Here is a 25,936-nt window from a genome sequence, read left to right on the forward strand (position 1 = left end):
TGTGTTTGTTCAGCAGGGTAAGAGTTACTCACTGTGTAACTGTACTGGGATGTGTTTATTCAGCAGAGTAAGGGTTACTCACTGTGTAACTGTACTGGGATGTGTTTATTCAGCAGGGTAATGGTTACTCACTGTGTGACTGTACTGGGATGTGTTTATTCAGCAGAGTAAGGGTTTCTCACTGTATGACCGTACAGGGATGTGTTTGTTCAGCAGGGTAAGAGTTACTCACTGTGTAACTGTACTGGAATGTGTTTATTCAGCAGGGTAAGGGTTACTCACTGTGTGACTGTACTGGGATACGTTTATTCAACAGAGTAAGGATTACTCACTGTGTAACTGTACTGGGATGTGTTTATTCAGCAGGGTAAGGGTTACTCACTGTGTAACTGTACTGGAATATCTTTATTCAGCAGAGTAAGAATTACTCACTGTGTAACCTTACTGGGATGTGTTTATTCAGCGGGGTAAGGGTTACTCACTGTGTAACTGTACTGCGATGTGTTTATTCAGCAGGGTAAGGGTTACTCACGGTGTAACTGTACTGGGATGTGTTTATTCAGCTGGTTAAGGATTACTCACTGTAATTGTACTGGGATGTGTTTATTCAGCAGGGTAAGGATTACTCACTGTGTAACTGTACTGGGATGTGTTTATTCAGCAGGGTAATGGTTACTCACTGTGAGACTGTACTGGGATGTGTTTATTCAGCAGAGTAAGGGTTACTCACTGTATGACTGTACATGGATATGTTTGATCAGCAGGGTAAGAGTTACTCACTGTGTAACTGTACTGGGATGTGTTTATTCAGCAGATTAAGGGTTACTCACTGTGTAACTGTGCTGGGATGTGTTTATTCAGCAGGGTAATGGTTAATCACTGTGTGACAGTACTGGGATGTGTTTATTCAGCGGAGTAAGGGTTACTCACTGTATGACTGTACAGGGATGTGTTTGTTCAGCATGGTAAGAGTTACTCACTGTGTAACTGTACCGGGATGTGTTTATTCAGCAAAGGATTACTCACTGTGTAACTGTATTGGGATATGTTTATTCAGCAGGGTAAGGGTTACTCACTGTGTAACTGTACTGGGATGTGTTTATTCAGCAGAGTAACGATGACTCACCGTGTAACTGTACTGGGATGTGTTTATTCAGCAGCGTAAGGGTTACTCACTGTATGACTGTACAGGGATGTGTTTGTTCAGCAGGGTAAGAATTATCACTGTGTAACTGTACTGGGATGTGTTTATTCAGCAGAGTAAGGATTACTCACTGTGTAACTGTACTGGGATATGTTTATTCAGCAGGGTAAGGGTTACTCACTGTGTAACTGTACTGGGATGTGTTTATTCAGCAGAGTAAGGATGACTCACCGTGTAACTGTACTGGGATGTGTTTATTCAGCAGGCTAAGGATTACTCATTGTGTAACTGTACTGGATGTGTTTATTCAGCAGAGTATGGATTAGTCACTGTGTAACTGTACTGGATGTGTTTATTCAGCAGAGTAAGGATTACTCACTGTGGAACTGTACTGGGATGTGTTTATTCAGCAGGGTGAGAGTTACTCACTGTGTAACTGTACTGGGATGTGTTTATTCAGCAGGATAAGGATTACTCACTGTGTAACTGTACTGGGATGTTTTTATTCAGCGGGGTGAGAGTTACTCACTGTGTAACTGAACTGGGATGTGTTTATTCAGCAGGGTAAGGGTTACTCACTGTGTAACTGTACTGGGATGTGTTTATTCAGCAGGGTAAGGGTTACTCACTGTGTGACTGTACTGGAATGTGTTTATTCAGCAGGGTAAGTATTACTCACTGTATGACTGTACTGTGATTTGTTTATTCAGCAGGGTAAGAGTTACTCACTGTGTAACTGTACTGGGATGTGTTTATTCAGCAGAGTAAGGATTACTCACTGTGTAACTGTACTGGGATGTGTTTATTCAGCAGGGTAAGGATTACTCACTGTGTAACTGTACTGGGATCTGTTTATTCAGCAGGGTAAGGGTTAGTCACTGTGTAACTGTACTTGGATGTGTTTATTCAGCAGGGTAAGGATTACTCACTGTAACTGTACTGGGATGTGTTTATTCAGCAGGGTACGGATTACTCACTGTGTAACTGTACTGGGATGTGTTTATTCAGCAGGGTAAGGATTACTCACTGTGTAACTGTACTGGGATGTGTTTATTCAGCTGGGTAAGAGTTATTCACTGTGTAACTGTACTGGGATGTGTTTATTCAGCAGGGTATTGGTTACTCACTGTGTGACTGTACTGGGATGTGTTTATTCAGCAGAGTAAGGGTTACTCACTGTATGACTGTACTGGGATGTGTTTATTCAGCAGGGTAAGGGTTACTCACTGTGTAACTGTACTGGGATATGTTTATTCAGCAGAGTAAGGATGACTCACTGTGTAACAGTACTGGGATTTGTTTATTCAGCAGGCTAAAGATTACTCATTGTGTAACTGTACGGGATGTGTTTATTCAGTAGAGTAAGGATTAGTCACTGTGTAACTGTACTGGATGTGTTTATTCAGCAGAGTAAGGATTACTCACTGTGTAACTGTACTGGGATGTGTTTATTCAGCAGGGTAAGGGTTACTCACTGTGTAACTGTACTGGGATGTGTTTATTCAGCAGAGTAAGGATTACTCACTGTGTAACTGTACTGGGATGTGTTTATTCAGCAGAGTAAGGATTACTCACTGTGTAACTGTACTGGGATGTGTTTATTCAGCAGGGTGAGAGTTACTCACTTTGTAACTGTACTGGGATGTATTTATTCAGCAGGATAATGATTACTCACTGTGTAACTGTACTGGGATGTGTTTATTCAGCAGGGTGAGAGTTACTCACTGTGTAACTGTACTGGGATGTGTTTATTCAGCTGAGTAAGGATTAATCACTGTGTAACTGTACTGGGATGTGTTTATTCAGCAGGGTAAGGATTACTCACTGTGTAACTGTACTGGGATGTGTTTATTCAGCAGTGTAAGGATTGCTCACTGTGTAACTGTACTGGGATATGTTTATTCAGCAGTGTAAGGGTTACTGACTGTGTAACTGTACTGGGATGTGTTTATTCAGCGGAGTAAGGATGACTCACTGTGTAACTGTACTGGGATGTGTTTATTCAGCAGGCTAAGGATTACTCATTGCGTAACTGTACTGGATGTGTTTATTCAGCAGAGTAAGGATTAGTCACTGTGTAACTGTACTGGATGTGTTTATTCAGCAGAGTAAGGATTACTCACTGTGTAACTGTACTGGGATGTGCTTATTCAGCAGGGTAAGGGTTACTCACTGTGTAACTGTACTGGGATGTGTTTATTCAGCAGAGTAAGGATAACTCACTGTGTAACTGTACTGGGATGTGTTTATTCAGCAGAGTGAGGATTACTCACTGTGTAACTGTACTGGGATGTGTTTATTCAGCAGGGTGAGAGTTACTCACTGTGTAACTGTACTGGGATGTGTTTATTCAGCAGGATAAGGATTACTCACTGTGTAACTGTACTGGGATGTGTTTATTCAGCAGGGTGAGAGTTACTCACTGTGTAACTGTACTGGGATGTGTTTATTCAGCAGGGTAAGGATTACTCACTGTGTGACTGTACTGGAATGTGTTTATTCAGCAGGGTAAGGGTTACTCACTGTGTGACGGTAGTGGGATGTGTTTATTGAGCAGAGTAACGATTACTCACTGTGTAACTGTACTGGGATGTGTTTGTTCAGCTGGGTAAGGGTTACTCACTGTGTTACTGTACTGGGATGTGTTTATTCAGCAGGGTAAGGGTTACTCAATGTGTGACTGTACTGGAATGTGTTTATTCAGCAGGGTAAGGGTTACTCACTTTGTGACTGTACTGGGATGCGTTTATTCAGCACAGTAAGGATTACTCACTGTGTAACTGTACTGGGATGTGTTTATTCAGCAGGGTAAGGGTTACTCACTGTGTAACTGTACTGGGATATGTTTATTCAGCAGAGTAAGGATGACTCACTGTGTAACAGTACTGGGATTTGTTTATTCAGCAGGCTAAAGATTACTCATTGTGTAACTGTACGGGATGTGTTTATTCAGTAGAGTAAGGATTAATCACTGTGTAACTGTACTGGATGTGTTTATTCAGCAGAGTAAGGATTACTCACTGTGTAACTGTACTGGGATGTGTTTATTCAGCAGGGTAAGGGTTACTCACTGTGTAACTGTACTGGGATGTGTTTATTCAGCAGAGTAAGGATTACTCACTGTGTAACTGTACTGGGATGTGTTTATTCAGCAGAGTAAGGATTACTCACTGTGTAACTGTACTGGGATGTGTTTATTCAGCAGGGTGAGAGTTACTCACTGTGTAACTGTACTGGGATGTATTTATTCAGCAGGATAATGATTACTCACTGTGTAACTGTACTGGGATGTGTTTATTCAGCAGGGTGAGAGTTACTCACTGTGTAACTGTACTGGGATGTGTTTATTCAGCTGAGTAAGGATTAATCACTGTGTAACTGTACTGGGATGTGTTTATTCAGCAGGGTAAGGATTACTCACTGTGTAACTGTACTGGGATGTGTTTATTCAGCAGGGTAAGGCTTACTCACTGTGTGACTGTACTGGAATGTGTTTATTCAGCAGGGTAAGGGTTACTCACTGTGTGACTGTACAGGGATGCGCTTATTCAGCAGAGTAAGGATTACTCACTGTGTAACTGTACTGGGATGTGTTTATTAGGCAGGGTAAGGGTTAATCACTGTGTAACTGTACTGGAATATGTTCATTCAGCAGAGTAAGAATTACTCACTGTGTAACTGTACTGGGATGTGTTTATTCAGCGGGGTAAGGGTTACTCACTGTGTAACTGTACTGGTATGTGTTTATTCAGCAGGGTAAGGGTTACTCACGGTGTAACTGTACTGGGATGTGTTTATTCAGCAGGATAAGGATTACTCACTGTAACTGTACTGGGATGTGTTTATTCAGCAGGGTAAGGATTACTCACAGTGTAACTGTACTGGGATGTGTTTTTTCAGCAGGGTAAGGATTACTCACTGTGTAACTGTACTGGGATGTTTCTATTCAGCTGGGTAAGAGTTACTCACTGTGTAACTGAACTGGGATGTGTTTATTCAGCAGGGTAATGGTTACTCACTGTGTGACTGTACTGGGATGTGTTTATTCAGCAGAGTAAGGGTTACTCACTGTATGACTGTACTGGTATGTGTTTATTCAGAAGGGTAAGAGTTACTCACTGTGTAACTGTTCTGTGATGTGTTTATTCAGCAGGGTAAGAATTACTCACTGTGTAACTGTTTTGGGATATGTTTATTCAGCAGGGTAAGGGTTACTCACTGTGTAACTGTACTGGGATGTGTTTATTCAGCAGAGTAAGGATGATTCACTGTGTAACTGTACTGGGATGTGTTTATTCAGCAGGCTAATGATTACTCATTGTGCAACTGTACTGAATGTGTTTATTCAGCAGAGTAAGGATTAGTCACTGTGTAACTGTACTGGATGTGTTTATTCAGCAGAGTAAGGATTACTCACTGTGTAACTGCACTGGGATCTGTTTATTCAGCAGGGAAAGGGTTACTCACTGTGTAACTGTACTTGGATCTGTTTATTCAGCAGAGTAAGGATTACTCACTGTGTAACTGTACTGGGATGTGTTTACTCAGCAGAGTAAGGATTACTCACTGTGTAACTGTTCTGGGATGTGTTTATTCAGCAGGGTGAGAGTTACTCACTGTGTAACTGTACTGGGATGTGTTTATTCAGCAGTATAAGGATTACTCACTGTGTAACTGTACTGGGATGTGTTTATTCAGCAGGGTGAGAGTTACTCACTGTGTAACTGTACTGGGATGTGTTTATTCAGCAGGGTAAGGATTACTCACTGTGTGACTGTACTGGAATGTGTTTATTCAGCAGGGTAAGGGTTACTCACTGTGTGACGGTACTGGGATGTGTTTATTCAGCAGAGTAAGGATTACTCACTGTGTAACTGTACTGGGATGTGTTTATTCAGCAGGGTAAGGGTTACTCACTGTGTTACTGTACTGGGATGTGTTTATTCAGCAGGGTAAGGGTTACTCACTGTGTGACTGTACTGGAATGTGTTTATTCAGCAGGGTAAGGGTTACTCACTGTGTGACTGTACTGGGATGCGTTTATTCAGCACAGTAAGGATTACTCACTGAGTAACTGTACTGGGATGTGTTTATTCAGCAGGATAAGGGTTACTCACTGTGTAACTGTACTGGAATATGTTTATTCATCAGAGTAAGAATTACTCACTGTGTAACTGTACTGGGATGTGTTTATTTAGCGGGGTAAGGGTTACTCACTGTGTAACTGTACTGGGATGTGTTTATTCAGCAGGTTAAGGGTTACTCACGGTGTAACTGAACTGGGATGTGTTTATTCAGCAGGGTAAGGAATACTCACTGTAACTGTAATGGGATGTGTTTATTCAGCAGGGTAAGGATTACTCACTGTGTAACTGTACTGGGATGTGTTTATTCAGCAGGGTAATGGTTACTCACTGTGTGACTGTACTGGGATGTGTTTATTCAGCAGAGTAAGGGTTACTCAATGTATGACTGTACTGGGATGTGTTTGTTCAGTAGGGTAAGAGTTACTCACTGTGTAACTGTACTGGGATGTGTTTATTCAGCAGAGTAAGGGTTACTCACTGTGTAACTGTACTGGGATGTGTTTATTCAGCAGAGTAAGGGTTCGTCACTGTGTAACTATTCTATGATGTGTTTATTCAGCAGGGTAAGGATTACTCACTGTGTAACTGTACTGGGATGTGTTTATTCAGCAGAGTAAGGATGACTCACAGTGTAAATGTACTGGGATGTGTTTATTCAGCAGGCTAAGGATTAGTCACTGTGTAGCTGTACTGGGACGTGTTTATTCAGCAGGCTAAGGATTACTCATTGTGTAACTGTACTGGATGTGTTTATTCAGCAGAGTAAGGATTAGTCACTGTGTAACTGTACTGGATGTGTTCATTCAGCAGAGTAAGGATTGCTCACTGTGTAACTGTACTGGGATGTGTTTATTCAGCAGGGTAAGGGTTACTCACTGTGTAACTGTACTGGGGTGTGTTTATTCAGCAGAGTAAGGATTACTCACTGTGTAACTATACTGGGATGTGTTTATTCAGCAGAGTAAGGATTACTCACTGTATGACTGTACTGGGATGTGTTTATTCAGCAGGGTAAGAGTTACTCACTGTGTAACTGTACTGGGATGTGTTTATTCAGCAGAGTAAGGATTACTCACTGTGTAACTGTACATGGATGTGTTTATTCAGCAGGGTAAGGATTACTCACTGCGTAACTGTACTGGGATGTGTTTATTCAGCATGGTAAGGGTTACTCACTGTGTAACTGTACTGGGATGTGTTTATTCAGCAGGGTAAGGGTTACTCACTGTGTAACTGTACTGGGATATGTTTATTCAGCAGAGTAAGGATGACTCACTGTGTAACAGTGTTGGGATGTGTTTATTCAGCAGGCTAAAGATTACTCATTGTGTAACTGTACGGGATTTGTTTATTCAGCAGAGTAAGGATTAGTCACTGTGTAACTGTACTGGATACGTTTATTCAGCAGAGTAAGGATTACTCACTGTGTAACTGTACTGGGATGTGTTTATTCAGCAGGGTAAGGGTTACTCACTGTGTAACTGTACTGGGATGTGTTTATTCAGCAGAGTAAGGATTACTCACTGTGTAACTGTACTGGGATGTGTTTATTCAGCAGAGTAAGGATTACTCACTGTGTAACTGTACTGGGATGTGTTTATTCAGCAGGGTGAGAGTTACTCACTGTGTAACTGTACTGGGATATATTTATTCAGCAGAATAATGATTACTCACTGTGTAACTGTACTGGGATGTGTTTATTCAGCAGGGTGAGAGTTACTCACTGTGTAACTGTACTGGGATGTGTTTATTCAACTGAGTAAGGATTAATCACTGTGTAACTGTACTGGTATGTGTTTATTCAGCAGGGTAAGGATTACTGACTGTGTAACTGTACTGGGATGTGTTTATTCAGCAGGGTAAGGGTTACTCACTGTGTGACTGTACTGGAATGTGTTTATTCAGCAGGGTAAGGATTACTCATTGTGTGACTGTACTGGGATGCGTTTATTCAGCAGAGTAAGGATTACTCACTGTGTAACTGTACTGGGATATGATTATTCAGCAGGGTAAGGGTTACTCACTGTGTAACTGTATTGGAATATGTTTATTCAGCAGAGTTAGAATTACTCACTGTGTAACTGTACAGGGATGTGTTTATTCAGCGGGGTAAGGGTTACTCACTGTGTAACTGTACTGGGATGTGTTTATTCAGCAGGGTAAGTGTTACTCACGGTGTAACTCTACCGGGATGTGTTTATTCAGCAGGGTAAGGATTACTCACTGTAACTGTACTGGGATGTGTTTATTCAGCAGGGTAAGGATTACTCACTTTGTAATTGTACTGGGATATGTTTATTCAGCAGGGTAAGGATTACTCACTGTGTAACTGTACTGGGATGTGTCTATTCAGCTGGTTAAGAGTTACTCACTGTGTATCTGTACTGGGATGTGTTTATTAAGCAGTGTAATGGTTACTCACTGTGTGACTGTACTGGGATGTGTTTATTCAGCAGAGTAAGGGTTACTCACTGTATGACTGTACTGGGATGTGTTTATTCAGAAGGGTAAGAGTTACTCACTGTGTAACTGTTCTGGGATGTGTTTATTCAGCTGAGTAAGGATTACTCACTGTGTAACTGTACTGGGATGTGTTTATTCAGCAGGGTAAGAATTACTCACTGTGTAACTGTACTGGGATATGTTTATTCAGCAGGGTAAGGGTTACTCACTGTGTAACTGTACTGGGATGTGTTTATTCAGCAGAGTAAGGATGACTCACTGTGTAACTGTACTGGGATGTGTTTATTCAGCAGGCTAAGGATTACTCATTGTGTAACTGTACTGAATGTGTTTATTCAGCAGAGTAAGGATTAGTCACTGTGTAACTGTACTGGATGTGTTTATTCAGCAGAGTAAGGATTACTCACTGTGTAACTGTACTGGGATGTGTTTATTCAGCAGGGAATGGGTTACTCACTGTGTAACTGTACTGGGATGTGTTTATTCAGCAGAGTAAGGATTACTCACTGTGTAACTGTACTGGGATGTGTTTATTCAGCAGAGTAAGGATTACTCACTGTGTAACTGTACTGGGATGTTTTTATTCAGCAGGGTGAGAGTTACTCACTGTGTAACTGTACTGGGATGTGTTTATTCAGCAGGATAAGGATTACTCACTGTGTAACTTTACTGGGATGTGTTTATTCAGCAGGGTGAGAGTTACTCACTGTGTAACTGTACTGGGATGTGTTTATTCAGCAGGCTAAGGGTTACTAACTGTGTGACGGTACTGGGATGTGTTTATTCAGCAGAGTAAGGATTACGCACTGTGTAACTGTACTGGGATGTGTTTATTCAGCGGGGTAAGGTTTACTCACTGTGTAACTGTACTGGGATGTGTTTATTCAGCAGGTTAAGGGTTACTCACGGTGTAACTGTACTGGGATGTGTATATTCAGCAGGGTAAGGAATACTCACTGTAACTGTACTGAGATGTGTTTATTCAGCAGGGTAAGGATTACTCACTGTGTAACTGTACTGGGATGTGTTTATTCAGCAGGGTAATGGTTACTCACTGTGTGACTGTACTGGGATGTGTTTATTCAGCAGAGTAAGGGTTACTCACTGTATGACTGTACTGGGATGTGTTTGTTCAGTAGGGTAAGAGTTACTCACTGTGTAACTGTACTGGGATGTGTTTATTCAGCAGAGTAAGGGTTATTCACTGTGTAACTGTACTGCGATGTGTTTATTCAGCAGAGTAAGGGTTACTCACTGTGTAACTATACTATGATGTGTTTATTCAGCAGGGTAAGGAGTACTCACTGTGTAACTGTACTGGGATGTGTTTATTCAGCAGAGTAAGGATGACTCACTGTGTAAATGTACTTGGATGTGTTTATTCTGCAGGCTAAGGATTACTCACTGTGTAGCTGTACTGGGATGTGTTTATTCAGCAGGGTAAGAGTAACTCACTGTGTAACTGTACTGGGATGTGTTTATTCAGCAGGGTAATGGTTACTCACTGTGTTACTGTACTGGGATGTGTTTATTCAGCAGAGTAAGGGTTACTCACTGTATGACTGTACTGGGATGTGTTTATTCAGCAGGGTAAGAGTTACTCACTGTGTAACTGTACTGGGATGTGTTTATTCAGCAGAGTAAGGATTACTCACTGTGTAACTGTACTGGGATGTGTTTATTCAGCAGGGTATGGATTACTCACTGTGTAACTGTACTGGGATGTGTTTATTCAGCAGGGTAATGGTTACTCACTGTGTAACTGTACTGGGATGTGTTTATTCAGCAGGGTAAGGATTACGCACTACGTAACTGTACTGGGATGTGTTTATTCAGCAGAGTAAGGGTTACTCACTGTGTAACTGTACTGGGATGTGTTTATTCAGCAGGGTAATGGTTACTCACTGTGTGACTGTACTGGGATGTGTTTATTCAGCAGAGTAAGGGTTACTCACAGTATGACCATACAGGGATGTGTTTGTTCAGCAGGGTAAGAGTTACTCACTGTGTAACTGTACTGGAATGTGTTTATTCAGCAGGGTAAGGGTTACTCACTGTGTAACTGTACTGGGATGTGTTTATTCAGCAGAGTAAGGATGACTCACTGTGTAACTGTACTGGGATGTGTTTATTCAGCAGGATAAGGATTACTCATTGTGTAACTGTACTGAATGTGTTTATTCAGCAGGTTAATGGTTACTCACTGTGTGACTGTACTGGGATGTGTTTATTCAGCAGAGTAAGGGTTACTCACTGCATGACTGTACTGGGATGTGTTTATTCAGAAGGGTAAGAGTTACTCACTGTGTAACTGTACTGGGATGTGTTTATTCTGCAGAGTAAGGATTACTCACTGTGTAACTGTACTGGGATGTGTTTATTCAGCAGGGTAAGAATTACTCACTGTGTAACTGTACTGGGATATGTTTATTCAGCAGGGTAAGGGTTACTCACTGTGTAACTGTACTGGGATGTGTTTATTCAGCAGAGTAAGGATGACTCACTGTGTAACTGTACTGGGATGTGTTTATTCAGCAGGCTAAGGATTACTCATTGTGTAACTGTACTGAATGTGTTTATTCAGCAGAGTAAGGATTAGTCACTGTGTAACTGTACTGGATGTGTTTATTCAGCAGAGTAAGGATTACTCACTGTGTAACTGTACTGGGATGTGTTTATTCAGCAGGGAAAGGGTTACTCACTGTGTAACTGTACTGGGATGTGTTTATTCAGCAGAGTAAGGATTACTCACTTTGTAACTGTACTGGGATGAGTTTATTCAGCAGGGTGAGAGTTACTCACTGTGTAACTGTACTGGGATGTGTTTATTCAGCAGGATAAGGATTACTCACTGTGTAACTGTACTGGGATGTGTTTATTCAGCAGGGTGAGAGTTACTCACTGTGTAACTGTACTGGGATGTGTTTTTTCAGCAGGGTAAGGATTACTCACTGTGTGCCTGTACTGGAATGTGTTTCTTCAGCAGGGTAAAGGTTACTCACTGTGTGACGGTACTGGGATGTGTTTATTCAGCAGAGTAAGGATTACTCACTGTGTAACTGTACTGGGATGTGTTTATTCAGCAGGGTAAGGGTTACTCACTGTGTTACTGTACTGGGATGTGTTTATTCAGCAGGGTAAGGGTTACTCACTGTGTGACTGTACTGGAATGTGTTTATTCAGCAGGGTAAGGGTTACTCACTGTGAGACTGTACTGGGATGCGTTTATTCAGCACAGGAAGGATTACTCACTGTGTAACTGTACTGGGATGTGTATATTCAGCAGGGTAAGGGTTACTCACTGTGTAACTGTACTGGAATATGTTTATTCAGCAGTGTAAGAATTACTCACTGTGTAACTGTACTGGGACGTGTTTATTCAGCGGGGTAAGGGTTACTCACTGTGTAACTGTACTGGGATGTGTTAATTCAGCAGGGTAAGGGTTACTCACGGTGTAACTGTACTGGGATGCGTTTATTCAGCAGGGTAAGGAATAATCACTGTAACTGTACTGGGATGTGTTTATTCAGCAGGGTAAGGATTACTCACTGTGTTACTGTACTGGGATTTGTTTTTTCAGCAGGGTAATGGTTACTCACTGTGTGACTGTACTGGGATGTGTTTATTCAGCAGAGTAAGGGTTACTCACTGTATGACTGTACTGGGATGTGTTTGTTCAGTAGGGTAAGAGTTACTCACTGTGTAACTGTACTGGGATGTGTTTATTCAGCAGAGTAAGGGTTACTCACTGTGTAACTATACTATGATGTGTTTATTCAGCAGGGTAAGGATTACTCACTGTGTAACTGTTCTGAGATGTGTTTATTCAGCAGAGTAAGGATGACTCTCTGTGTAAATGTACTGGGATGTGTTTATTCAGCAGGCTAAGGAATACTCACTGTGTAGCTGTACTGGGATGTGTTTATTCAGCAGGGTAAGAGTTACTTACTGTGTATCTGTACTGGGATGTGTTTATTCAGCAGGGTAATGGTTCCTCACTGTGTGACTGTACTGGGATGTGTTTATTCAGCAGAGTAAGGATTACTCACTGTATGACTGTACTGGGATGTGTTTATTCAGCAGGGTAAGAGTAACTCACTGTGTAACTGTATTGGGATGTGTTTATTCAGCAGGGTATGGATTGCTCACTGTGTAACTATACTGGGATGTGTTTATTCAGCAGGGTAAGGATTACTCACTGTGTAACTGTACTGGAATATGTTTATTCAGCAGAGTAAGAATTACTCACTGTGTAACTGTACTGGGATGTGTTTATTCAGCAGGGTAAGGGTTACTTACTGTGTAACTGTACTGGGATGTGTTTATTCAGCAGGGTAAGGATTACTCACTGTGTAACTATACTGGGATGTGTTTATTCAGCAGGGTAAGAGTTACTCACTGTGTAACTGTACTGGGATGTGTTTATTCAGCAGGGTAATGGTTACTCACTGTGTTACTTTACTGGGATGTGTTTATTCAGCAGAGTAAGGGTTACTCAGTGTATGACTGTACTGGGATGTGTTTATTCAGCAGGGTAAGAGTTACTCACTGTGTAACTGTACTGGGATGTGTTTATTCAGCAGAGTAAGGATTACTCACTGTGTAACTGTACTGGGATGTGTTTATTCAGCAGGGTAAGGATTACTCACTGTGTAACTGTACTGGGATTTGTTTATTCAGCAGGGTAATGGTTACTCACTGTGTAACTGTACTGGGATGTGTTTATTCAGCAGGGTAAGGATTACGCACTGTGTAACTGTACTGGGATGTGTTTATTCAGCAGAGTAAGGGTTACTCACTGTGTAACTGTACTGGGATGTGTTTATTCAGCAGGGTAATGGTCGCTCACTGTGTGACTGTACTGGGATGTGTTTATTCAGCAGAGTAAGGGTTACTCAGTGTATGACCGTACAGGGATGTGTTTGTTCAGCAGGGTAAGAGTTACTCACTGTGTAACTGTACTGGAATGTGTTTATTCAGCAGGGTAAGGGTTACTCACTGTGTGACTGTACTGGGATACGTTTATTCAGCAGAGTATGGATTACTCACTGTGTAACTGTACTGGGATGTGTTTATTCAGCAGGGTAAGGGTTAATCACTGTGTAACTGTACTGGAATATCTTTATTCAGCAGAGTAAGAATTACTCACTGTGTAACTGTACTGGGATGTGTTTATTCAGCGGGGTAAGGGTTACTCACTGTGTAACTGTACTGGGATGTGTTTATTCAGCAGGGTAAGGGTTACTCACGGTGTAACTGTACTGGGATGTGTTTATTCAGCAGGGTAAGGATTACTCACTGTAACTGTACTGTGATGTGTTTATTCAGCAGGGTAAGGATTACTCACTGTGTAACTGTACTGGGATGTTTTTATTCAGCAGGGTAACGGTTACTCACTGTGTGACAGTACTGGGATGTGTTTATTCAGCAGAGTAAGGGTTACTCACTGTATGACTGTACAGGGATATGTTTGTTCAGCAGGGTAAGAGTTACTCACTGTGTAACTGTACTGGGATGTGTTTATTCAGCAGAGTAAGGATTACTCACTCTGTAACTGTACTGGGATATGTTTATTCAGCAGGGTAAGGGTTACTCACTGTGTAACTGTACTGGGATGTGTTTATTCAGCAGGCTAAGGATTACTCATTGTGTAACTGTACTGGGATGTGATTATTCAGCAGGGTGAGAGTTACTCACTGTGTAACTGTACTGGGATGTGTTTATTCAGCAGGATAAGAATTACTCACTGTGTAACTGTACTGGGATGTGTTTATTCAGCAGGGGGAGACTTACTCACTGTGTAACTGTACTGGGATGTGTTAATTCAGCAGGGTAAGGATTACTCAATGTGTGACTGTACTAGAATGTGTTTATTCAGCAGGGTAAGGGTTACTCACTGTGTGACTGTACTGGGATGTGTTTATTCAGCAGAGTAAGGATTACTCACTGTGTAACAGTACTGGGATGTGTTTATTCAGCAGGGTAAGGGTTACTCACTGTGTTACTGTACTGGGATGTGTTTATTCAGCAGGGTAAGGGTTACTCACTGTGTGACTGTACTGGAATGTGTTTATTCAGCAGGGTAAGGGTTACTCACTGTGTGACTGTACTGGGATGCGTTTATTCAGCAGAGTAAGGGTTACTCACTGTGTAACTGTACTGGGATGTGTTTATTCAGCAGGGTAATGGTTACTCACTGTGTGACTGTACTGGGATGTGTTTATTCAGCAGAGTAAGGGTTACTCACTGTATGACTGTACAGGGATGTGTTTGTTCAGCAGGGTAAGAGTTACTCACTGTGTAACTGTACTGGGATGTGTTTATTCAGCAGAGGAAGGATTACTCACCGTGTAACTGTACTGGGATATGTTTATTCAGCAGGGTATGGGTTACTCACTGTGTAACTGTACTGGGATGTGTTTATTCAGCAGAGTAAGGATTAGTCACTGTTTAACTGTACTGGGATGTGTTTATTAAGCAGAGTAAGGATTACTCACTGTGTAACTGTACTGGGATGTGATTATTCAGCAGGGTGAGAGTTACTCAATGTGTAACTGTACTGGGATGTGTTTATTCAGCAGTATAAGGATTACTCACTGTGTAACTGTACTGGGATGTGTTTATTCAGCAGGGGGAGAGTTACTCACTGTGTAACTGTACTGGAATGTGTTTATTCAGCAGGGTAAGGATTACTCAATGTGTGACTGTACTGGAATGTGTTTATTCAGCAGGGTAAGGGTTACTCACTGTGTGACTGTACTGGGATGTGTTTATTCAGCAGAGTAAGGATTACTCACTGTGTAACTGTACTGGGATCTGTTTATTCAGCAGGGTAAGGGTTACTCACTGTGTTACTGTACTGGGATGTTTTTATTCAGCAGGGTAAGGGTTACTCACTGTGTGACTGTACTGGAATGTGTTTATTCAGCAGGGTAAGGGTTACTCACTGTGTGACTGTACTGGGATGCGTTTATTCAGCAGAGTAAGGATTACTCACTGCGTAACTGTACTGGGATGTTTTTATTCAGCAGGGTAAGGCTTACTCACTGAGTAACTGTACTGGAATATCTTTATTCTGCAGATTCAGAATTACTCACTGTTTAACTGTACTGGGATGTGATTATTCAGCAGGGTGAGAGTTCCTCACTGTGTAACTGTACTGGGATGTGTTTATTCAGCAGGATAAGGATTACTCACTGTGTAACTGTACTGGGATGTGTTTAATCAGCAGGGTGAGAGTTACTCATTGTGTAACTGTACTGGGATGTGTTTATTCAGCAGAGTAAGGATTACTCACTGTGTGACTGTACTGGAATGTGTTTATTCAGCAGGGTAAGGGTTACTCACTGTGTGACTGTACTTGGATGTGTTTATTCAGCAGAGTAAGGATTACTAACTGTGTAACTGTACTGGGATGTGTTTATTCAGCAGGGTAAGGGTTACTCAATGTGTAACTGTACTGGGATGTGTTTATTCAGCAGGGTAAGGGTTACTCACTGTGTGACTGTACTGGAATGTGTTTATTCAGCAGGGTAAGGGTTACTCACTGTGTGACTGTACTGGGATGCGTTTATTCAGCAGAGTAAGAATTACTCACTGTGTAACTGTACTGGGATGTGTTTATTCAGCGGGGTAAGGGTTACTCACTGTGTAAATGTACTGGGATGTGTTTATTCAGCAGTGTAAGGGATACTCACGGAGTAACTGTACTGGGATGTGTTTATTCAGCAGGGTAAGGATTACTCACTGTAACTGTACTGGCATGTGTTTATTCAGCAGGATAAGGATTACTCACTGTGTAACTGTACTGGGATGTGTTTATTCAGCAGGGTAATGGTTACTGACTGTGTGACTTTACTGGATGTGTTTATTCAGCAGAGTAAGGGTTACTCACTGTATGACTGTACAGGGATGTGTTTGTTTAGCAGGGTAAGAGTTACTCACTGTGTAGCTGTACTGGGATGTGTTTATTCAGCAGAGTAAGGGTTACTCACTGTGTAACTGTACTGGGATGTGTTTATTCAGCAGGGTAATGGTAACTCACTGTGTGACTGTACTGGGATGTGTTTATTCAGCAGAGTAAGGGTTACTCACTGTATGACTGTACAGGGATGTGTTTGTTCAGCAGGGTAAGAGTTACTCACTGTGTAACTGTACTGGGATGTGTTTATTCAGCAGAGTAAGGATTACTCACTGTGTAACTGTACTGGGATATGTTTATTCAGCAGGGTAAGGGTTACTCACTGTGTAACTGTACTGGGATGTGTTTATTCAGCAGAGTATGGATGACTCACTGTGTAACTGTACTGGGATGTGTTTATTCAGCAGGCTAAGGATTACTCATTGTGTAAATGTACTGGATGTGTTTATTCAGCAGAGTAAGGATTAGTCACTGTATGACTGTACAGGGATGTGTTTGTTCAGCAGGGTAAGAGTTACTCACTGTGTAACTGTACTGGGATGTGTTTATTCAGCAGAGTAAGGATTACTCACCGTGTAACTGTACTGGGATATGTTTATTCAGCAGGGTAAGGGTTACTCACTGTGTAACTCTACTGGGATGTGTTTATTCAGCAGAGTATGGATGACTCACTGTGTGACTGTACTGGGATGTGTTTATTCAGCAGAGTAAGGGTTACTCACTGTATGACTGTACAGGGATGTGTTTGGTCAGCAGGGTAAGAGTTACTCACTGTGTAACTGTACTGGGATGTGTTTATTCAGCAGGCTAAGTATTACTCATTGTGTAACTGTACTGGGATGTGTTTATTCAGCAGAGTAAGGATTAGTCACTGTGTAACTGTACTGGATGCGTTTATTCAGCAGAGTAAGGATTACTCACTGTGTAACTGTACTGGGATGTGTTTATTCAGCAGGGTAAGGGTTACTCACTGTGTAACTGTACTGGGATGTGTTTATTCAGCAGGCTAAGGATTACTCATTGTGTAACTGTACTGGATGTGTTTATTCAGCAGAGTAAGGATTAGTCACTGTGTAACTGTACTGGATGCGTTTATTCAGCAGAGTAAGGATTACTCACTGTGTAACTGTACTGGGATGTGTTTATTCAGCAGGGTAAGGGTTACTCACTGTGTAACTGTACTGGGATGTGTTTATTCAGCAGAGTAAGGATTACTCACTGTTTAACTGTACTGGGATGTGTTTATTCAGCAGAGTAATGATTACTCACTGTGTAACTGTACTGGGATGTGATTATTCAGCAGGGTGAGAGTTACTCACTGTGTAACTGTACTGGGATGTGTTTATTCAGCAGGATAAGGATTACTCACTGTGTAACTGTACTGGGATATGTTTATTCAGCAGGGTGAGAGTTACTCACTGTGTAACTGTACTGGGATGTGTTTATTCAGCAGGGTAAGGATTACTCAATGTGTGACTATACTGGAATGTGTTTATTCAGCAGGGTAAGGGTTACTCACTGTGTGACTGTACTGGGATGTGTTTATTCAGCAGAGTAAGGATTACTCACTGTGTAACTGTACTGGGATGTGTTTATTCAGCAGGGTAAGGGTTACTCACTGTGTAACTGTACTGGGATGTGTTTATTCAGCAGGGTAAGGGTTACTCACTGTGTGACTGTACTGGAATGTGTTTGTTCAGCAGGGTAAGGGTTACTCACTGTGTGACTGTACAGGGATGCGTTTATTCAGCAGGGTAAGGATTAATCACTGTGTAACTGTACTGGGATGTGTTTATTCAGCAGGGTAAGAGTTACTCACTGTGTAAATGTACTGGAATATCTTTATTCAGCAGAGTAAGAATTGCTCACTGTGTCACTGTACTGGGATGTGTTTATTCAGCGGGGTAAGGGTTACTAACGTTGTAACTGTACTGGGATGTGATTATTCAGCAGGGTATGGATTACTCACTGTAACTGTACTGGGATGTGTTTATTCAGCAGGGTAAGGATTACTCACTGTGTAACTGAACTGGGATGTGTTTATTCAGCAGGGTAAGGATTACTCACTGTGTAACTGTACTGGGATGTGTTTATTCAGCTGGTTAAGAGTTACTCACTGTTTAACTGTACTGGGATGTGTTTATTCAGCTGGGTAATGGTTACTCACTGTGTGACTGTACTGGGATGTGTTTATTCAGCAGAGTAAGGGTTACTCACTGTATGACTGTACTGGGATTTGCTTATTCAGCAGGGTAAGAGTTACTCACTGTGAAACTGTACTGGGATGTGTTTATTCAGCAGAGTAAGGATTACTCACTGTGTAACAGTACTGGGATGTGTTTATTCAGCAGGGTAAGGATTACTCACTGTGTAACTGTACTGGGATATGTTTATTCAGCAGGGTAAGGGTTACTCACTGTGTAACTGTACTGGGATGTGTTTATTCAGCAGAGTAAGTATGACTCACTGTGTAACTGTACTGGGATGTGTTTATTCAGCAGGCTAAGGATTACTCATTGTGTAACTGTACTGGATGTGTGTATTCAGCAGAGTAAGGATTAGTCACTGTGTAACTGTACTGGATGTGTTCATTCAGCAAAGTAAGGATTACTCACTGTGTAACTGTACTGGGATGTGTTTATTCAGCAGGGTAAGGGTTACTCACTGTGTAACAGTACTGGGATGTGTTTATTCAGCAGGCTAAAGATTACTCACTGTGTAACTGTACTGGGATGTGTTTATTCAGCAGAGTAAGCATTACTCACTGTGTAACTGTACTGGGATGTGTTTATTCAGCAGAGTAAGGATTACTCACTGTGTAACTGTACTGGGATGTGTTTATTCAGCAGAGTGAGAGTTACTCACTGTGTAACTGTACTGGGATGTATTTATTCAGCAGGATAATGATTACTCACTATGTAACTCTACTGGCATGTGTTTATTCAGCAGGGTAAGAGTTACTCACTGTGTAACTGTACTGGGATGTGTTTATTCAGTGGGGTAAGGGTTACTCACCTTGTAACTGTACTGGGATGTGTTTATCCACCAGGGTAAGGGTTACGCACGGTGTAACTGTACTGGGATGTGTTTATTCAGCAGGGTAAGGATTACTCACTGTAACTGTACTGGGATGTGTTTATTCAGCAGGGTAAGGATTACTCACTGTGTAACTGTACTGGGATGTGTTTATTCAGCAGGGTAAGGATTACTCACTGTGTAACTGTACTGGGATGTGTTTATTCAGCTGGGTAAGAGTTACTCACTGTGTAACTGTTCTGGGATGTGTTTATTCAGCAGGGTAATGGTTACTCACTGTGTGACTGTACTGGGATGTGTTTATTCAGCAGAGTAAGGGTTACGCACTGTATGACTGTACTGGGATGTGTTTATTCAGCAGGGTAAGAGTTACTCACTCTGTTACTGTACTGGGATGTGTTTATTCAGCACAGTCAGGATTACTCTCTGTTTAACTGTACTGGGATGTGTTTATTCAGCAGGGTAAGGATTACTCACTGTATAACTGTACTGGGATATGTTTATTCAGCAGGGTAAGGGTTACTCACTGTGTAACTGTACTGGAATGTGTTTATTCAGCAGTTTAAGGATGACTCACTGTGTAACTGTACTGGGATGTGTTTATTCAGCAGGCTAAGGATTTCTCATTGTGCAACTGTACTGGATGTTTTTATTCAGCAGAGTAAGGATTAGTCATTGTGTAACTGTGCTGGATGTGTTTATTCAGCAGAGTAAGGATTATTCACTGTGTAACTGTACTGGGATGTGTTTATTCAGCAGGGTAAGGGTTACTCACTGTGTAACTGTACTGGGATGTGTTTATTCAGCAGAGTAAGGATTACTCACTGTGTAACTGTACTGGGATGTGTTTATTCAGCAGAGTAAGGATTACTCACTGTGCAACTGTACTGGGATGTGTTTATTCAGCAGGGTGAGAGTTACTCACTGTGCAACTGTACTGGGATGTGTTTATTCAGCAGGATAAGGATTACTCACTGTGTAACTGTACTGGGATGTGTTTATTCAGCAGGGTGAGAGTTACTCACTGTGTAACTGTACTGGGATGTGTTAATTCAGCAGGGTAAGGATTACTCACTGTGTGACTGTACTGGAATGTGTTTATTCAGCAGGGTAAGGGTTACTCAGTGTGTGACGGTACTGGGATGTGTTTATTCAGCAGAGTAAGGATTACTCACTGTGTAACTGTACTGGGATGTGTTTATTCAGCAAGGTAAGGGTAAATCACTGTGTTACTGTACTGGGATGTGTTTATTCAGCAGGGTAAGGATTACTCACTGTGTGACTGTACTGGAATGTGTTTATTCAGCAGGGAAAGGGTTACTCACTGTGTGACTGCACTGGGATGCGTTTATTCAGCACAGTAAGGATTACTCACTGTGTAACTGTACTGGGATGTGTTTATTCAGCGGGGTAAGGGTTACTCACTGTGTAACTGTACTGGGATGTGTTTATTCAGCAGGGTAAGGGTTACTCACGGTGTAACTGTACTGGGATGTGTTTATTCAGCAGGGTAAGGAATACTCACTGTAACTGTACTGGGATGTGTTTATTCAGCAGGGTAAGGATTACTCACTGTGTAACTGTACTGGGATGTGTTTATTCAGCAGGGTAATGGTTACTCACTGTGTGACTGTACTGGGATGTGTTTATTCAGCAGAGTAAGGGTTGCTCACTGTATGACTGTACTGGGATGTGTTTGTTCAGTAGGGTAAGAGTTATTCACTGTGTATCTGTACTGGGATGTGTTTATTCAGAAGAGTAAGGGTTACTCACTGTGTAACTGTACTGGGATGTGTTTATTCAGCAGAGTAAGGGTTACTCACTGTGTAACTATACTATGATGTGTTTATTCAGCAGGGTAAGGATTACTCACTGGGTAACTGTACTGGGATGTGTTTAATCAGCAGAGTAAGGGTTACTCACTGTGTAACTGTACTGGGATTTGTTTATTCAGCAGAGTAAGGATGACTCACTGTGTAAATGTACTGGGATGTGTTTATTGAGCAGGCTAAGGATTACTCACTTTGTAGCTGTACTGGGATGTGTTTATTCAGCAGGGTAAGAGTTACTCACTGTGTAACTGTACTGGGATGTGTTTATTCAGCAGGGTAATGGTTCCTCACTGTGTGACTGTACTGGGATGTGTTTATTCAGCAGAGTAAGGGTTACTCACTGTATGACTGTACTGGGATGTGTTTATTCAGCAGGGTAAGAGTAAGTCACTGTGTAACTGTATTGGGATGTGTTTATTCAGCAGAGTAAGGATTACTCACTGTGTAACTGTACTGGGATGTGTTTATTCAGCAGGGTAAGGGTTACTTACTGTGTAACTGTACTGTGATGTGTTTATTCAGCAGGGTAAGGATTACTCACTGTGTAACTGTACTGGGATGTGTTTATTCAGCAGGCTAAGAGTTACTCACTGTGCAACTGTACTGGGATGTGTTTATTCAGCAGGGTAATGGTTACTCACTGTGTGACTGTACTGGGATGTGTTTATTCAGCAGAGTAAGGGTTACTCATTGTATGACTGTACTGGGATGTGTTTATTCAGCAGAGTAAGGATTACTCACTGTGTAACTGTACTGGGATGTGTTTATTCAGCAGGGTAAGGATTACTCACTGTGTAACTGTACTGGGAAGTGTTTATTCAGCAGGGTAAGGATTACTCACTGTGTAACTGTACTGGGATGTGTTTATTCAGCAGGGTAACGATTACGCACAGTGTAACTGTACTGGGATGTGTTTATTCAGCAGGCTAAGGATTACTCATTGTGTAACTGTACTGGATGTGTTTATTCAGCAGAGTAAGGATTAGTCACTATGTAACTGTACTGGGATGTGTTTATTCAGCAGGGTAAGGGTTACTCACTGTGTAACTGTACTGGGATGTGTTTATTCAGCAGGCTAAGGATTACTCATTGTGTAACTGTACTGGATGTGTTTATTCAGCAGAGTAAGGATTAGTCACTGTATGACAGTACAGGGATGTGTTTGTTCAGCAGGGTAAGAGTTACTCACTGTGTAACTGTACTGGGATGTGTTTATTCAGCAGAGTAAGGATTACTCACCGTGTAACTGTACTGGGATATGTTTATTCAGCAGGGTAAGGGTTACTCACTGTGTAACTGTACTGGGATGTGTTTATTCAGCAGAGTATGGATGACTCACTGTGTGACTGTACTGGGATGTGTTTATTCAGCAGAGTAAGGGTTACTCACTGTATGACTGTACAGGGATGTGTTTGTTCAGCAGGGTAAGAGTTACTCACTGTGTAACTGTACTGGGATGTGTTTATTCAGCAGAGTAAGGATTACTCACTGTGTAACTGTACTGGGATATGTTTATTCAGCAGGGTAAGGGTTACTCATTGTGTAACTGTACTGGGATGTGTTTATTCAGCAGAGTATGGATTACTCACTGTGTAACTCTACTGGGATGTGTTTATTCAGCAGGCTAAGGATTACTCATTGTGTAACTGTACTGGATGTGTTTATTCAGCAGAGTAAGGATTAGTCACTGTGAAACTGTACTGGATGTGTTTATTCAGCAGAGTAAGGATTACTCACTGTGTAACTGTACTGGGATGTGTTTATTCAGCAGGGTAAGGGTTACTCACTGTGTAACTGTACTGGGATGTGTTTATTCAGCAGAGTAAGGATTACTCACTGTTTAACTGTACTGGGATGTGTTTATTCAGCAGAGTAAAGATTACTCACTGTGTAACTGTACTGGGATGTGATTATTCAGCAGGGTGAGAGTTACTCACTGTGTAACTGTACTGGGATGTGTTTATTCAGCAGAATAAGGATTACTCACTGTGTAACTGTACTGGGATATGTTTATTCAGCAGGGTGAGAGTTACTCACTGTGTAACTGTACTGGGATGTGTTTATTCAGCAGGGTAAGGATTACTCACTGTGCGACTATACTGGAATGTGTTTATTCAGCAGGGTAAGGGTTACTCACTGTGTGACTGTACTGGGATGTGTTTATTCAGCAGAGTAAGGATTACTCACTCTGTAACTGTACTGGGATGTGTTTATTCAGCAGGGTAAGGGTTACTCACTGTGTAACTGTACTGGGATGTGTTTATTCAGCAGGGTAAGGGTTACTCACTGTGTGACTGTACTGGAATGTGTTTATTCAGCAGGGTAAGGGTTACTCACTGTGTGACTGTACTGCGATGCGTTTATTCAGCAGGGTAAGGATTAATCACGGTGTAACTGTACTGGGATGTGTTTATTCAGCAGGGTAAGGGTTACTCACTGTGTAAATGTACTGGAATATCTTTATTCAGCAGAGTAAGAATTACTCACTGTGTAACTGTACTGGGATGTGTTTATTCAGCGGGGTAAGGGTTACTCACGGTGTAACTGTACTGGGATGTGTTTATTCAGCAGGGTATGGATTACTCACTGTAACTGTACTGGGATGTGTTTATTCAGCAGGGTAAGGATTACTCACTGTGTAACTGTACTGGGATGTGTTTATTCAGCAGGGTAAGGATTACTCACTGTGTAACTGTACTGGGATGTGTTTATTCAGCTGGGTAAGAGTTACTCACTGTGTAACTGTACTGGGATGTGTTTATTCAGCAGGGTAATGGTTACTCACTGTGTGACTGTACTGGGATGTGTTTATTCAGCAGAGTAAGGGTTACTCACTGTATGACTGTACTGGGATTTGCTTATTCAGCAGGGTAAGAGTTGCTCACTGTGAAACTGTACTGGGATGTGTTTATTCAGCAGAGTAAGGATTACTCACTGTGTAACTGTACTGGGATGTGTTTATTCAGCAGGGTAAGGATTACTCACTGTGTAACTGTACTGGGATATGTTTATTCAGCAGGGTAAAGGTTACTCACTGTCTAACTGTACTGGGATGTGTTTATTCAGCAGGGTAAGGGTTACTCACTGTGTGACTGTACTGGAATGTGTTTATTCAGCAGGGTAAGGGTTACTCACTGTGTGACTGTACTGGGATGCGTTTATTCAGCAGGGTAAGGATTAATCACTGTGTAACTGTACTGGGATGTGTTTATTCAGCAGGGTAAGGGTTACTCACTGTGTAAATGTACTGGAATATCTTTATTCAGCAGAGTAAGAATTACTCACTGTGTAACTGTACTGGGATGTGTTTATTCAGCGGGGTAAGGGTTACTCACGGTGTAACTGTACTGGGATGTGTTTATTCAGCAGGGTATGGATTACTCACTGTATCTGTACTGGGATGTGTTTATTCAGCAGGGTAAGGATTACTCACTGTGTAACTGTACTGGGATGTGTTTATTCAGCAGGGTAAGGATTACTCACTGTGTAACTGTACTGGGATGTGTTTATTCAGCTGGGTAAGAGTTACTCACTGTGTAACTGTACTGGGATGTGTTTATTCAGCAGGGTAATGGTTACTCACTGTGTGACTGTACTGGGATGTGTTTATTCAGCAGAGTAAGGGTTACTCACTGTATGACTGTACTGGGATTTTCTTATTCAGCAGGGTAAGAGTTACTCACTGTGAAACTGTACTGGGATGTGTTTATTCAGCAGAGTAAGGATTACTCACTGTGTAACTGTACTGGGATGTGTTTATTCAGCAGGGTAAGGATTACTCACTGTGTAACTGTACTGGGAAATGTTTATTCAGCAGGGTAAGGGTTACTCACTGTGTAACTGTACTGGGATGTGTTTATTCAGCAGAGAAAGGATGACTCATTGTGTAACTGCATTGGGATGTGTTTATTCAGCAGGCTAAGGATTACTCATTGTGTAACTGTACTGGATGTGTTTATTCAGCAGAGTAAGGATTAGTCACTGTGTAACTGTACTGGATGTGTTCATTCAGCAGAGTAAGGATTACTCACTGTGTAACTGTACTGGGATGTGTTTATTCAGCAGGGTAAGGGTTACTCACTGTATAACTGTACTGGGATGTGTTTATTCAGCAGAGTAAGGATTACTCACTGTGTAACTGTACTGGGATGTGTTTATTCAGCAGAGTAAGGATTACTCACTGTATGACTGTACTGGGATGTGTTTATTCAGCAGGGTAAGAGTTACTCACTGTGTAACTGTACTGGGATGTGTTTATTCAGCTGGGTAAGGGTTACTCACTGTGTAACTGTACTGGGTTGTGTTTATTCAGCAGGGTAAGGGTTACTCACTGTGTAATTGTACTGGGATGTGTTTATTCTGCAGAGTAAGGATTACTCACTGTGTAACAGTACTGGGATGTGTTTATTCAGCAGGCTAAAGATTACTCATTGTGTAACTGTACGGGATCTG

General features: G+C 41.7%; 1 protein-coding gene across 1 annotated transcript in view; it reads left to right on the forward strand.

The window, feature by feature from the left end:
• LOC144680358 (disintegrin and metalloproteinase domain-containing protein 12-like) overlaps nt 1–25,936 on the forward strand; it is a 972,827-nt gene that overhangs the window by 582,539 nt on the left and 364,352 nt on the right. The gene's annotated exons all lie outside the window — the stretch shown is intronic.

The sequence above is a fragment of the Cetorhinus maximus genome, chromosome 1 (assembly GCF_964194155.1).
Source record: "Cetorhinus maximus chromosome 1, sCetMax3.hap1.1, whole genome shotgun sequence".
Classification (NCBI taxonomy): Eukaryota; Metazoa; Chordata; class Chondrichthyes; order Lamniformes; family Cetorhinidae; genus Cetorhinus; species Cetorhinus maximus.